Source organism: Gallinula chloropus (assembly GCF_964237585.1).
Source record: "Gallinula chloropus genome assembly, chromosome: 4".
In the NCBI taxonomy this organism is placed as follows: domain Eukaryota; kingdom Metazoa; phylum Chordata; class Aves; order Gruiformes; family Rallidae; genus Gallinula; species Gallinula chloropus.
In genome coordinates, this window is record NC_140088.1 from 6,415,642 (window position 1) to 6,432,679 (window position 17,038).

The following is a 17,038-nucleotide window of genomic DNA, read 5'->3' on the forward strand; positions in this document are numbered from 1 at the left end:
TTAACCAGGAGGATTGTTTGTGACAGGGCAACCTAATAACAATCAATACATATTTTGGATGGAATAGGTCTTAACAGTCAGATCCTTTGGACTGCAGCAAATACACAGCACGTGTTGATGAGATCGTGAAATACAACAGTCCTGTTCCCATGCCAGTAACCTTAGTAAGGGGAAAAAAAAAAATAGAAGAGGGAAAACCACAGAGAAAACATCAGCTGTCATTATACTTTTAAAAAAAAAATTCTTTCTCAATTTTTCCCTGGAAGTATCAATAACGCCTTTCAATATTGAGCTGCAAACCACAGCTAAAACCCTATGAAAATAGTCAATATACAGACATACGAAGACACAGAGGTCTTTAATTTACCGAAGGCACAGGCTGGAGCTCTCCTCATCTGCAAGGACCTGTGCTCTATAGGCTTTGCGGTTTGGCACATGCGACACGCCTGAGCCAGTATGAGCAGAGCAGGATGCTTAGGAAATTAAAGATCTACGTGAAGGGGGGAAGAAAAACCCCACTAAAAAAGAGAAAAAAAGGGAAAAAAATAATAAGTTTTCAGAAATAACATCGGGCTAATGACAAAGTTATTGTTCAGCTTAGTAAATAGAGAGGCTTCTCAAAATGATCACAGGAGCTCGGGCGCTTGCAGTCCCGGGGGGTGACCGGCCCGTTTGCCCGCCGCCCGCCTCGTCTCTCCGGTTTCAGAGCGGTTCACAGGGCTTCGCTCCTTTTGGGGGCGGAGGGGGTCCTCGGCCGGCTGCTGTCGGTGTTGCCGCCGGTTCCGGGCGGTCGCTAACGCGGCTGCGGAGCGTCGGGCGGGGGGGGATCCGAAACGCAGCCCACGCCCTCAGCAACGCGCCGGGATTTCCTTCCCCCCCCCCTCCCCCAACCTCACCCCCCGCCCCATCGCTCCGGCACACACCAATCTCTGGTGTGTGGGCTGCCACCGACGGCAGAAGGATTATCGGTCCGCAGCGGTGGGGGCGGGGAGGCTGCCGCCGGGGACTGCGGGCAGGGAGAGCGAGCGGCCCGGGGAAGCTCCCCCGGCACAGCGGAGGAGGGGGTGGGGGGGCTGGCAGGGCCTCTCCCCTGCCAGCACGCCCGCTGCAACGCACCGCGGAGCGAGCCGAGGATCCGGCCCATTTGTCAGCCCGTGATTGTGTTGAACCCTCTGCCCCCCTCCCCGCCGCAGCCCCTTAAGGCAAGGAGGGCTTAGTGCCCCCGCCCCGCCAGCCCGGCTGCCGAGCCTGCTCCGGCCCGTCACTGCAGGCGGCGGCCGGGCGGGCAGTCCCCGCGGGCGCGGGCAGCGGCCGGACCGTTCCCCGCACGCCGGGGATTTCCTCCTCCTCCCGCTCCTCCTTCTATTCCTCCTCCTCATCTTCCTGCTGCCGGCCGAGCCTTGGAGCGAGCTGGGGCACAGGCACCCGGCGTCGGCTGCTGCCGCCCCGGCAGAGACCCGCACCCGCCCTCGCTGCGCGGTGCTCCGCGGGGCTACAGCCGCCTTCCCTCCTCCCGGGGTGGGGAGGGGGTTGCTTGCGCGTTCAGCTACTGCTGAGACGCCTGGGCTGCAGCTCCCCGGCGGGTAAATATCTACTTTAAAACTGCCTACCTGCCTGTAAGCTTATTTCTTATTTTTTAAAGCACGAGTCACTCTTCTTCTGATCAGAGTTTTTCTTAAAAAAAAAATAATAAGGACCTTCCCCCCAAACTCCATCCCCTCTCATCTAAGTTGGTCTGAAATATATGCCAATAACTCCTGTAATAACCATGAAATCAAGCCACCTCCATGCCAACGGGTTTGCAGCGTGTGAGAGAATGCCAGCCCCGCCGAGGGTGGATGTGAAATCTGATCTTGCGTCGGGTTCAACCGAAAGACCGAAATGATTCATGCTTGACTGTGTCTCCTTGATATTTCTTATTTTGATTTTTCCTGCTTCCTCCCTCCTGTCTCCTGGTGCGCACTCATTCCAAGGGGTCCTTCAAACACTTGAGCAGCCTAAGAACAATGCTATATGCAGTATTTCCTTGAGGAGTTTTATTACTTAGGCTATCTAGAACTAAAACAAACGGCATTTCGCAAAACACCTCTTTAAAAGAAAAGCAGCCGGTGGTTGTTAAAAAAAAAGGGGAGGTTACATGGCAAGCCACTGGTGCATTTAATAGTATCCTCTCTTTCCTTCTGAGCCGCACGATATTTGGTCTTTATCTCCAGCAGTTGCTGATTCCTGCCTTCAGTTTTAAGAGCTTTTCTCTCCAGACAATGGACACTGTTTTTGCTAGTAGGGGTGGCACCACCTGTTGCCCTCTGACTGGTGCCTGCCACATGTGCCTGCAGGTGAAAGGAGGGAAGAGGGATGTGGGCTTGGGGAAGCCAGACCTTGGACAGCTGTGGAGAGGCCCTGTGACTGTGGAACATGAGAGAAGCAGGGATGGGAATAATGAGCAATAAAGGCTTGGAGGAAAGATTGAGGACGTGGAAGGGAGGGATATAAAGCAGACAGTAAGCGGGGGAAAGTGGTCACAAGTCAAGAGAAATGGAGGGATGCTGGGAAAGGGAGATGACTGCAGGGAGCAGATGGCTAATAGGGAATAGGGGACGGCACGAAGGTGGACCACACCTGGAGCAGCTGTCTGCCTTTTCTAGGAAGTGAAAAGTAATAGGAAAGCAATCTACTGTCTGTTCCCCCCTGTGCAGATGATAGAAGACATACAGTGGAAGTCCGCCTCTGAACAGCAAACAAGGAAGCTTGCTTTTTTATGTGTGTGCTTAAGGTTGAATTTTGACCCCGAGCTGACGTCATGCAAGTCAAGGGCTGGTTGCCTCCCTCTAAAGGCAAAAGAAATCAAAGGAATCAGGTTAAAATGAAGAGTTACTAGTGCTTAAATGACTCCTGGTTTGGGGTGTAGGGAGTGGCTGACTCAGGGGGTTCAGAAGCTGCTGTGACCCTTGCCACTGGTCAGGAATAACCATGGTGGTATATTCACAGTCTGCATGGGGCCCTTTAGAAACCTGTGGAAGTACAGTGCTTGCTGCCCCACTGCGCAGTCTAAGGACTGGCAAGATAGGATCATTAGGTGTTTCTTGGTATTAGAATGTCACAGTGTCTCCAAGGTTGGTTTTAAAGCATGTAAGAGCATGTGGAGTGTAGGACTGCAAAAGTTACAAAGCTATAGGCAATAGAGACTCAGGTTAGATAAGGGGCTGGCTGGGTGGAGCTGGTGAACAATGCACGAAAGTGCTTTTCTTTCACTGATCTTGGTTCAAATTAAGGTTAAATTCCAAGGGGAGTGTATTTTTTTTCTCTCTCTTTCTCAACCTCTCTCTCTCTCTCTCTCTCCAGGAAGAGATTTTAAAGGGCATCATTTTCAGCCTAAAAAAAAAAAAAAAATCATAAAAAAAAAATCACAAAGAAAGATACATGTTAATACAAATGTAGCATTCCACAGAGGGGAGCTAAGAGCTGCTCCAGTCGCACCCACAGCTTTTATTCAGCCAAAGTGAGTTCAGCAGTTTCAGCACCTGGCAGGAGCAGGATTGATCCTGCTGTCAAGAAATGGCTATAGCAGAAGCAAGACTGCAGGCAAGCCACAGAGCCTATATAGAAAAAATGCTGATATACAGGAGTGGAAGATGGGATTATGAAAATAATGCATAGAATTCAAGTAATTTTAACTAAAATGGTACAGTTCTTACTTTGTATGACTTGGAAATCCATACCTTTACCTTTGGAAATAAGAGTGAATTAAAAATCTCATCTGTGTGAGTACCTAACAGAAGGAAATAGAATATGAATTTTGCTACTAAATCTACAAAATTGGGTGCTGTATATGAAAAAGGCAACAAGGCTTCCAGCTAGCTACTCTGAGACCTGCTTTTGCTGGGGGAGGGCAGGGGGAGATGGGGATGTGTGTGTGTTTGAGGGGGGGGGGGAGGAATAAAAAGGAACAAAGGAAAAATAAAAAAGGTAAAAAGTTGGATCAGCTCTTCTACAAAGCAAACTTCATAGACTTTGTTTTGTAACCTGTCCATCATCAGTTTTCTGCTTTAGAGTCAATGTTCCAGGGCGCTGTAAAAAAGTGTGTCCTTCCAAAATCTGAAAGCAGAAATGCAGCAGTCTCTCCCGTGATAAGAGTTCCCCAAAGTGTGGGGGCAAAGGTGGCACACATTGAACGCCGGCTTCTCTTTGGTATGACAAGAGCTCTTGAAAATCAAAGGGGAAATCTCTGGGCTTGATCCCATGAGATAGTACGAGTTTGCTATAGGGGAGTTCTTGCCTTTCAAAGGAGGCCACAGGACCTCTGCCCACACACTGCTCTCTAACTAGAGGGGTACAGCCAGCTCTGCCACACTCAGGACCATTTATCATCCCCATGACTACTTTTGTCTTTCAAGAAATGAGACATAGAAATGCATGCCAGCCCAATCTACCATTACTCCCCTCAGTAATGAGACTTACCACATGCACATTGCATACTACAGAAACACAACCCCCAGCTGTGCCTCTTTTTCCCCCCACAAAACCAAAATATTTTGCCCCATCAATGAGTTTTCTTAAAACTGACACTTGGTAGGTCCTCATTACCACAAGAGGGCTGCCAGAAGTGGATGCTTCAGTCATCTTATACAGTTTAAGAGTCCAAGGTAGCTAACGCTAGATGCACTTCAGCCTAAATGTTAACATTCCTAGGAATAGTTTGGTCAAAACTACCACCACTCCAGATCACTCCACCTACATGACATCTTTTTCAAGTCCTGCAGTGCACACAGCTCTGGCAGAATTGCTTAATCAAACGGTAGTAATTCAGGGTCCATCACTGCCATTGATGATGACTGAATGCAGCCATTATTGATGGACTTGAAAGCTAAGTTACCAGCTGTATATGTCTCTATCTGTAAGGGCCAGACACGGCTGTCAGGTAAGGCAAAGCTCAAATGAATTCAAGGTACAGCCTCATGGATTTTGTGAAGTGCCTGCCAGGGAGGGCGTATGCTAGTTCTGGCATTCAGCTCCGCAGTTCTGTTCCTGTGATATCTTTTCTTACATGCCTGAGTCCTGCTTTTGACCTCCTCCCTCTTAACCAGCACCAGCGCAGTGTTTCTCACCCTCTTTTTATGGTCAGTGCAGTATCACTCTTCCTACTCAGCGGCTGTCATCCCTTGCTGCCAGCCCTGCCCGCCTCTTGGCACCGCTCCCCATCCTGCTCGTGCCAAGAACAGTCTCGCCCCCTCCCCAGGAGCAGAGCACTATCCCTGCCCATCAGATCTGCCCCCAAAATAACTTCTTTCCATTCACATTCCACTAACCTCTACCCAGCCACTATTCTTACCATCCTTTAACTTAGCTCAAGTTACAGTGTAATTAAAATCACCATGGAACACAACTAAACCAACAAGATTAACCACACAATCCCTTCACTCTCTTTTTTTTTTTCTCTCTTTTTTTTTTTTTCCCTTCTGTAGCAGCCTTGCTAGAGTTTACCTGACTTCAGCTCTTTTTACTTTCAGGTAGTTACAGTAGGGACCTATTTCTGTACTGGGGAAGATCACCATCCAGCAACAAAAGTACAGGACACAGGCATCAGAGTTAATGAAGCAGAGTTCCCAGAAATGAGCCTCCTAACTCTATTTTGCCATCTTTCTTTCAGTTTACTCTTTCATCCTTGTTTTCTGCCTCAGATTAGTTTCTGTCTGGATCCACCCAGAAAATTTTAGGGAGGAATGGACCACAAATACACCTACTCTGACTCCAGGACCAACACTGACCGTGAGTGCTGTGCCTTGCAAAACAAGCATGGTCTTTGGACTCAGGAGGGCAGGGAGAGATCAGCTCCACATAGACCGTGCTGTAGAGCAGGATAGGGGTGTTGTGTCCAGCTTGAGCATCTGTATGCCCAAGAATTAGAAATGCCCTATTGTCTGAGCAATATCTGATAAGTGGTATCAGAAACTCACCCTGTTCAGTTTATCCAAGAGAAGATTAATGGCAATATGTTCACAGTCTCCACAAACTGCTCTTTAAGTTCTCAGGAAAAAAGCAATTTTTATAAGACCTTCTGGTCTGAAGTTGAAAGAGGACAAAAAGAGACTAGAAAAGAAATTCAAGGACAGCAGTAGATTCTCTGTGGAGTCCTTGGATAGGGATTCCTCACACACCTGAAGGCCTGGGACCTTCTTTAGGGGTAGTCCACAGATAAGGGTGTTGGTATTAATCTGGGTTAGACAGGGATTCCTCACACCCCTGTAGTTCCACCTAAAGGCCTGGGACCTGTTTTAGGGGTGGCCAACAGACCAAGGGTGCTGGTATTAATCCAGGTCTGGTTGGTATCCAACTTTCCTAGGGTGAGTGCACCAGAAAAGCAACAGTGAATGAAGGCAGAGGAACCTGCCATGGGGCTTTTATATGTTGAACCTTTCTACAGGGTTTCTCACCTTTACAAAGCACAATAGCTTTTCAGGCCAAGGAAATATTTCTCATTTGGTTGAATTATATCACATGCACATATTATAATTACTGTAAATTGACGTTAGCTAGATAGATACACGTGTTATATAGAAATCACTTGGGTAAAAGACTAACTGAATAGGAACTAAAGGCATAATTTACAGGTTTTGCAAGTGGGGGTGGGGTGGAAGGAGGGAACAGGACATGCCTATGGCAGGTGGTGGTATATCTCCTACACATCCTGGGTCAAGAGGGTAATATGTGGTTCAGCCTGCCAGACCTCAGCTCTCTTTACTACTGGTGGAAAGCAATAGTTGCAGCACCTAGTTAGACACCTGCAGCAGGTGGTTTTAGAAGAGCACTAAGAAGATAAAATGTTAATAGTACTGAAAAAAACATAAATGACTGCTAATGAGATGGTAGGTAGCAGGTCACCTGATAACAAATGGTTGGCTCTACAGGAAATGAGGCTGTGGAGGGTGAAGTTCTGGATGAACCATGTAATGCTAGTCATTTGCAGACTATCAATGCAGCTTTCAATGGCTGGAAAATTTCAAGGCCATTACTGAAATTCAGGGGGGATAGTTACAATGGGCAGTGGTGGATTTGCTGTATAAGACTGTTGAGAAAAGTCCTGGGGGATTTCACAAAACCACACACTGATGAAAGTGTATTTTCTTTAGGCAGAGGCAGTTCAGATTTATAGGAATCTTACTCTACTGGCTGTTAGAGCTCTGGGGAAATAAAGTTATCATGAGCAGGCAAGCAAAATGTGGAGGAAGCAGGTCATTTAGCTGCTTGAAAAGCAATTGAGCTGAGTTTCTCCATTATGTGATCAAAGAAGAGTGGAACTGTGAAGCTCTCCAGCCTTCATTCCCACACATGCTCTGGCAGTCGTAGGTAGGAGTGGTGCCTCTCACTCTCCACAGAGATCTCTACCCATCAGCACAACCCTTGGTCAAGTCTTTGCTTAACATGGAGCACAGGGTGAGTTTGCAGGTCTTTGGCCTCGCTTCTCCTGCACTTCAGGCCCTCAGGAGGTGAAGAGACTCTAAGCTGAAAGCATTATAAACGAGTACAGCTACGCCTGTATGCAATGCTTTTGGGTGAGAACGGGGGAATCACAGTCCCTCACAGTGAGTCCTGCCCTGTGCAAAGCAGACATCTCTAAAGACAGCAAATTCCTGAGGCAGATTTCACTTGGGATGCATCTACCTTTGTGCTTTGTTTTGTGTTAGGGGTGTGCTTTAAAAGCCATTTTCCCAGTTGGTCTTAATTTCTGTGCTTCCAGTTCTCACCCCCAAGCAGGCTTGATGCACTCAGGAATCCACAGAATGATACTGAGGGATGTGCCTCTATCACTCAAATCCCTTCACTTTCACAGTGTTGCCTCTTTATCTTTGGGTGGTCTGAAACTCCACAGGTTCCCCTGTGCCTCCGAGGGAGCCCCTCTCCCATTTGCAAAGCTGAACATGGCTGCTACTGGCAAAAGGGAGAAATAAATGAAGTTAGGACAGGATAGGATAGTGCAATTCAGTTTTGTTGACTCTTGTGGGAAGCTGTAACCAGCTCCAGAGGTTTTTTCCAATGGCCCAATAGCCAAATATTAGCCTCTGAAGCAGTCCAACAGTGGTACTATTTTTCCTAGTGGCTACAAATATCCTTTTCTACATACAAAATTTGTTGCTGATATGATTTTATAGCTTGACTTAAAGCAACTACTGAGTAAACAAAGGCATGTAAAAATTTAAGCCACTGAATGACAGCATTGCTGTAGATGTGGCCCTTACGGTGACAACTCACTCTCTTGGACTAATGATGGAGACAGTCCAGTATGAATCCCTGAGACCTGTAAATTAGCAAGGACTAGATCTTCCAGACATTCCCAGTGGTCACCAGACTGTGTCAGTGCAAAGGCTGCAGGCCTTCTTAGCCCCCTTTTGGTTAAGCCAGAAATCAGCTGGGTTAACGAAGCCCTACTCATTCTCTACTTGCTTGGACAGCAGAAGCCATGGCTTCCCAAGAGTGGGAACTGTCAGAAACGTGATATAGGGCTGTGAAGCAATGGCCAGAGGTGGCATTTCATGAGTACACCTGAGCCAGAACAGTGCTTTGGCATCTGGAAGCGCCACCTGCACCAACAGAGATGATAACGCCTGCCTGGAAAAATCTCATTCTAATTTGGTCAATTCTAATCAGGCCCAGAGCAAAGAAATACAACATCCAGTCAGATGCTCATTTAGGTATTTCTTTTACCAATCTGGGGATAAACTGCTACTGTTATTCATTCTCCTTTTAAATGTGTGCTGAGATTTATTGGTGAATATTGCCAAAGGGATTGGATCCTATTAAATATAATTCAGTATGTACTATTTTGATATCATAGCTTTTTGTGTCATATTTGTACCAAGAAAGCCTTAGCAATAGGACAACTGCCATTCCTTTTGCTCAAGCTGTACGAAGTAGAGGGGGCACCACCAATTTTCATATTGATTATACAGTGACCAAAACAGCTAAGAGCTAATTAGAAACATTGTTTGATTTGAAATTTAGAACCAAGGTAGCTTGCCCTGTCAAACAAGAATTTTGTGAAAAAATTGAACTCAACCAAATTTCAATGAATTTCTTAGCTCACACACTGTTGACCTCAAACATCACAAGAGTCGTATCATGCTTGGACTTCCATGAAGTTTGGAAGACTTCCACATGTAAGCAAAGTATTTCTGCCACTCATTGTAAAAATCTGTTCCTCCTTTTCTACATCTGAAGCAGGTGAAGCGTCCACACTCACACATTTTTGGATTTCACCCAATTCTTTCCTGCTGTCCTGGTCAAAATTCAGTTTCTATCTTGCACTTTTTCTGTTGCACTGCTTTAGCAACAACAGGGCCAGTGCAGGTGTCCTGTTTTGTGCCTTCCTTCTCCAGTGTGAAGAAGAGTCCCAGGCAGAGCTATGATTTACCCACATTTTTCCCAGTTTTCAGGCTGGATCATACACTGAGAGCTCCTAATGCTATGTTTGGTATGGTGCTTTGGAGCCCCACAGCTCTGTATCTGTATCCAATGATGTGGATATGGAGCCCTATATTGTTGGACTGTGGCTGAGTGTCCTCAACAGTGAGAATAAAGTTGAACTGGTCTGCCGTACCACAGTCATAGCTTGAAGCATTTAATTTTCTGCCACTGTCATTTTACAACAACTAATTTAACAAATGCCATAGCTGGTCACATTCCTAATCTTCATCTCTTTGTGTGTCTCCATCTTTTGCTTAACTACTGGTAATTTTTTTTTGCTTAATTACTTTTTTATTTTTGGCTTTTTTGCTTAATTACTGGTGATTTTTTGGTAACCATTATATTTAATATTGGTGTTCTCCATGCACTGGTAGAATGTTAGGGGTGAGTGAGAAAATTTCCCCTCTATAAAAAAATGGAAGGAACAAAGCTGATAATTTTATACAGTATGTTACAACACCAAAGTGCTATGAGCATGTGCTGATGAAGACTCCCTACTATTTCTAGTTCGGTATACTTTCACAGAGGCTGCATCAGAGCTGAATGTGTTTGTTCTCTGGAAAAGCTATATGTCCAAATGAATTAATTAATTTTTTGAACAGCTGATTCTTACTTAAAGATATTTGAAATCTTGCTTCTAAGCAAAATTTCAACTACTAAGCTGATATCTCTAAGTTGTTTTCTAGATCAACTTGGACACCAGTAACCTCATTTTGCATAGAGTGAATTTTGAAAACAGCTTACCTCTTTGACCCAAACCTTGTGAAACAGTGGCACTACATCAGTGGAAGAAAAATACTTCTGAACAAAGTCCTGAGGCTTCAGACAATGAATTAGAGTTGTACTAAGGTAGATTTTAATTTTTGCATCGTAGTATTTTACTTGTTTGTTTTTATAAGTTTGGCTGTGGAATAGTTCTGCTAGCAGTCCGTGAACAAATATACCATTGTATCCATCCTTTGAATTCTTTGGGAGACCAGCATGCACATTCATGTATGAGTGTAAACCACCATAAATTCATGTCACGTATTCCACAAGGTTTATCCTAACCTTGCTTTATCGCAGCCACTGGGAAGCAGTTGTGACCAATTCTACCAGCTATATGACTGCTTTCCTGTATGACAACGGATCTGCTTCTATCATGTTCGGAAACCATTCAGATAAGGACAAACTTCTGTGAATATGACACTGTTGGACCTTTGGCCTGAAGTAACCATGGAGGAAACATGCCAAACTCCTCCTGAGGACAGTTTCTCAGAAGGCAGTGGTTGGCAACACACTAAAGCATGTGCACAGTTGTAACGATGTGCTCCAGGACTTGTTGAACTGGGATTCTTGCAAGTTTTAAACAAAATATGGTGGCTTAATTTTAAACATTCTCAACTTTTAAAGTTTCAGTACAAATCTGAGGTTGAAACTTGTAAGAAAATAAAAGGTGAGGGGTTTTTTTTGCTTGTTTGTTTGTTTGCTTGTTTATTTAAAAATAAACCACTTAGACTTAACATTGTCTCTGCCCTCTCTTCAGCCAAGGGAAGGAAAAGGAAACTAACTCCAGGTGAAAGACAGCTTTTCTTTCATCTATTCTATCAGTTCAGTACACCTTTTCAACTCATCTTCTATATTGCCTGGCCCTGCGCTCACCATGATGGTTAGAGCTTTCTCATCACAGTACACAGTACGACTACGAGTAAAGCACTGCAGGATTTGGCCACTATATCTGTATTTGATTAATTTTACAACCAAGTCTTGGCTACTGACACGAAGCCCTGAATTCTGAAAACACTCCTGGCATTGCATTTCTGATGCTTAGTTGCCAGGTAAATGTTACTTTAAGATTGATCATGTTAATGGCAGTATTTTACAATTAACAAAAAATACCCCAACAACCCCAAAACCAACCCCACACAACCCCAAACCCCAACTCCTTTAGCAAAGACTATTTTTATAAAGGGATTATAAAATACAAAAGAGAAAGACAGGTAACCTGAGACGCAATTTTGGAATGCAAACTTTTAGTTCAAATGTGCAAGCTCAAACTTAACAAATGTTTAAAATATTTGAGTTTTTCAAACGGTGCCAAAATAAACCATGTCTTTTCTAAAGACTACATATTTAGCTAGGCACTGGCAATGTAAATCTTTCAACCATTTCAAGTATTTGTTTAAAAGCCTCCCAGAACACGTGTGCTCCCAACAAAACTGAAGAATGAAATGTTGAGACCACTGAAGCTCAACAGCTGACTTATAATCAACCTAATACGAGAACACCACTTTGGTTTTTTGGACTTGTGAATACATTTTATTTACCAATGCATGAGAAGAACAAACAGGGAAAGTCCAGTTCTGCAGACCTGATGTGAAATGCTACAGCGATAAGAGTCCATGTAACGCTGCAGTCACAGTGAGCACAGTAGCAGAGAGACTGTCGGTCAGTGATTTCATGTGCCTCACAGTTTATTCTTGCACAGGAGGAAAATCTTCTGGGGTACAAATTAAAAAGGAAAAAAAAAACCCAAACCAACAAAAAAACCCCCAACAAAACCCAACCAACCATACAACAAACCTAACTGCCTTTATCTGGAATTGTTCTAAATGAAGAAAGCAAAGGTACAGAGAAATCCTGACATTTAGACAGCAAGTTCATTTGTGTACGTGGATTAAAGATGTTACAAATCAGCTGATAAGAATATTTATAAAGCCATTTAATTTGCAAATTAAGGTATCTTGTAAAATGTCCTGTGATTTGGAATAAATAAATAAAGGCGCCAGTGACAACATATTGACATTACTAAACTATTTCAATATGATGGCTTATTTATAAAAGCGGTTTTAATATTCCTCTACATTAATGATTAACTAATTAATCTTACTTTCTTGTGAATATATTTAAAGAGGAATCAGACTGACTTCATCTACAGGATTCCACTAAGAAGACTGAGCTGGCTCTGAACTTTTCAAATATCAGCAGTTTTTCCCAACACTAGTAGAGAAAACTGAGCTACCAGTTGTGGGCTGTGGGCTGAATGAAAAACAGTACTAAGTGACTAAAGGTCCACAGTTCTTTTCTGTTAAAGTTGATTTGTCACAATATTGTTAATTAGTGAGGGCTTAGGGAAGGCTTACTATGAATATAATTACAGTGCTGAAAAGCATTAATAATGCTCTTATCCCGAGCCAACATGATGCTATTTACATATTTTACTCTGGCATATACCAGAAACGGCTCCAAATGTATAACGTGCTGCATGATCATCAAGAGAAACACACAAAATCTCACAGGAGGTGAACATTTCTGACTATGTCCGTGTTCTTCAGGACAGCAGGGGCCCTAATTTGACCAGTAATTACAGCCATCACCATAAGCATTGCCTATGGTGAACCACCTTTCATCATGAACTGCTGTTCCATCGGGAGGCAAATGAATTGCTACATCATCTGATGCAATCTCATCCTTCTCTCATAAATTAGGACAGAAGTGCCAATTGCATTTGTCTGCTATATAGGGCAGGCTTCCTTTCACCTTCAGAGCTCTCCATGGACCTTAATCAGCTCTCAATCAATAAACTATATGATAAAAGCCAATTAACCCTTGTTACCATTATTGCCTATTTCTACACGCCAGACCAGAATTCCTGCCCTTGTTACACTGAGAAAGCAAAACTCAGACTGGGTTCACTGGGGCCAGAAATTCACTCAAGGGCCCTAAAAGCTGGACCTGAGTTACTGGACCTGAGTGACTTTTGCTGTTCCCTCCACACAGATGCTTTTGCAAACTCCCGCGAGGAGCCTAGGCACCTCTTCAGGGGCTGCATACCTTTTATGACTGTCACTAAGGGATTTGCCCAGGACCACACACCAGGTTGTTAGCAATGAAGTGAGAACCCAACCGTTTCCGAATCTTCGCCTCTCAGCACAATAAATTTCCCAAGGCCCTCTTCAAAGAAGACAAACATTTCCAGCCGTATTTTAAAAATCAAGGCCTAATTTAATTATGATTCAAAGTAATTTATCAACAGGACGATAAACACCCCCCTAGCTAAAGAGATCCCTGAATGTCAGGCTACTTGGAACAAGACCTAAGACAGAGACAGGAAATATTCTTTCACTTCAGTACAATGTGCTGGAAGGAATATTAGGAAGCAAAATTATCACCCAATTTTAGCGAATCGAGTGTTACCCACAACCAGATGTGTCTGACATTAAGCCTGCCAGCCTGCTTTTGCCTGGCTGATCCTACTTTCCTAAACAAAGCCAGCTGACACAAGAGGATGGAGGTCAAACAGTCTTGCTGTATGAAGGCTGCGCTCACGAGATTATTTGCTCAGAGGCGGAAAGACTTGGGGCAAGGTGAGGACTTCTTGATACTCCTAGGGGAAGGAGGAACTTCGCACATTCATGCATGGAAAACAAGCCCTGATTTAGTAAACCTGCATTTCCAAACTAGCAAACAGGCTTCCTCACCAAGGAGTAAGAGGGAAAATATTTACATGGAAATATACATAGTTAGATTAAAAGAATGTGTAAGAATAAATGGATCATTTTCACAGTGAAGGAAAGCTATCTTCTTGTCCTACATGCATCTTTGCCTCTAGCCCATGTTGTTCAATCACCCTGAAAAGGGCGTTTATTTGGAGAAGGTGGTATTTCCTATCAACATATTCAACATGGACATGCTGATGATACTGTGTTTTCGTGAGTAGTGAGAAGAGATGGAATTGGAGCTCATGGTTGCCAGGGAATGCACCCTAAAACAACAGATGACATTCAGTACTGATAAATGCAAAGTTATGCATTCAAAAAACAGTTGTGTTTTCATCCACCCTACGATGAACTCTGAGCTGCACATTACAAATGAGGCATGAGATCTAGAGTTGTTATTATTACAGAAATATTAATTTCAAGAAATCATCTGTCATAAAGCAAATCCAATACTAAAAATGATTTCAAATAGCACAGAGAATAAATCAGACAACATAATTATGACAACTGTTAAAGATTTGTTCACGTCTTGACTACCAGGCACAAATCTGGTTCTATGTCAGTAAAAACACTGCAGAACTGGAAAATAAATAGTTTAGCCTGATAAGACAAATTACAAACATGAGACAACTTCTTTACAAGTGACTATGGGGTCTCTCTGGAAAAGAGATGATGGAGGAAGGATGTCAAATACATAAAATCACAAAGGATGTGGAAAAAATATGAACTGGGAATGGTTGTTCACCATTTTCTAATACAAAAAGATAGGTGATAGCAAATGAATAGAGCTTGTTCATAACAAGGAAAAGGAAATATTTCTCCACTCAGTGCATCATTAACTGCGTAAGTCCTCGTGACAGGAACAAGTAGATACTAAAAGTTCAAATGGATTAAAAATCAGGTCATGAAAAAATGCTGCTAAATATAGACACTACCTCTGGCTCAGAAAGCCCCTAAATAAATTGCTGGGTCACCATTTGGGAGAAATCTCACTGGTGATGACCTCACTTCATACACTTTCCCAGGCATCTTCTACTGGTTATTGCCAAAGGCAGTCCTGGGGCTAGCTGGACCTTTGGTCTAGCACAGTAGTCCTTACACTTTTATCTTTATTCCTTCCTCAGCACTTCCTTGGAGCATACATGGTTCAACAGCACTGACAGCTCAGGAGATATCGTCTTTCTTTCACTTAGCGCGCCAACGTTCAATGGAGACAGTAGGAAAAAGAGCAGCTGAGTCACCCATGGGAGATGGTGGAGGGGCTGGGAGCTGAGGGGGTGAGAATCCACTGGTCTGGAGGCATTAAACTTTCTTTGTGCTGAATAAGTGTAAGGGAGAGACTCCAGACTCACTGGCTATCTTAGGATTGACCAAAGGTCAAAAGGAGCACTTCAGAAGTTTCTAGAAGTCACTTAGGTAAATTTGGCTTGGAGGAATGCTACTTATCTCCCTGCAAGGGGTTAGGTTTGGTCGACTGAAACTAGGAGGAGCTTAGGTCTGCAGATGAAGCTTTAACATGGAAGTTCCTGGAAGTAAAACCAAGCATTGAAATGTCCTTCTATAACGAAAACTAGAATGTAATTTTCTTTACCTAGACTGCCCTACCATGACATCTGTATCAGCAAACATTAAGAGGGAATCACAGCATCACTAGGTTGGAAAAGACCTTTAAGATCATCGAGTCCAACCATACCTGTCCTCTACTAAACCATATCCCTGAGCACCTCATCTACCTGTCTTTTAAATACATCCAGGGTTGGTGACTCAGCCACCTCTGTGGGCAGCCTGTTCCAATGCCCAGTAACCCTTTCAAGGGGAGAATTTTTTCCTAATGTCTAACAGACAGCATAACAACATTAAACACAAAGCAGGGTAGGCAAGTGGAAGCCTTAATTGCTACATCCACCCAGACAGAGCTGGCTGGACCTGGGAGTTGCTCAAAGCTTGCTATTCTCCTGAGATTCATTACTGAATTTGTGCTGCTTAGAGACTACACTTGCCCTCTTGAGCAGGTTTATACAAACGCTGACCTGACCTTTCTGCTTACCTTTGGTTATATGAGAAGGACATACTGAATACAGGTAGATTTTTGGGTCCCAAATATAACTCTAGGTCTGACTTTTTTGTATCTGTAAGGTCTATAATGTCTGTGTACCCCAAATTTTCCTCCCCACCCCTCAAGTTCTTCCCTCCCTGTATGAGTCTGGCCTTCAGCCTTTGAATTATAGAATCATAGAAAGGTTTGGGTTGGACGAGACCTTAAAGACCATCCAGTTCCAACCTCCCCTGCCATGGGCAGGGACACCCTCTACCAGACCAGGTTGGACAAAGCCCCATCCAACCTGGCCTTGAACGCTGCCAGGGATGGGGCGCACACAGCTTCTCTGAGCAACCTGTTCCAGTGCCTCGTCACTTTAACAGCAAATAATTTAATTCTAATATCTAACCTGAATCTAGCCTCTTTCATCTTAAAGCCATTGACTCTTGCTCTATCACTCCCCATGTCCCTCTCCATCTTTCCTGTAGGCCCCTTTAGGCAGTGAAAGGCTGCTGTAAGGTCTCTCTGGAGCCTTCTCTTCTCCAGGCTGAACAAGTCCAACTCTCTCAGCATGTCTTCACAGAGAAGTGCTTTAGCCCTCTGATCATCTTCATGACACTCCTCTGGACTTGCTTCAACAGGCCTATGTCTTTCTTGTACTGGGGACCACAGGACTGGACACAGTACTCCAGATGGTGTCTCACAAGCGCAGAGCAGAGGGGCAAAATCACTTCCCTTGACTTGCTGGTTGCACTGGTTTTGATGCAGCCGAGGATACATCTGGCTTTCTGGGCTGCAAAGGCACATTGCTGGGCCATGCTGATGTTCTCATCAATGACCACCCCCAGTTCCTCCTCCGATTTGTTTTCAATTCTCCTCAGGGCTGTTCTCAATCCATTCTGTGCCAAGCCTGTAGCTGTACTTGGGATTGCATCGACTCATGTAAAGTACCATGCACGTGGTCTTGCTGAACTCCATGAGGTTTGCACAGGCACATCTCTCAAGCCTGTCAAGGTCTCTCTGGGTGGCATCCCTTCCCTCTGGCATGTTGACTGTGCCACAC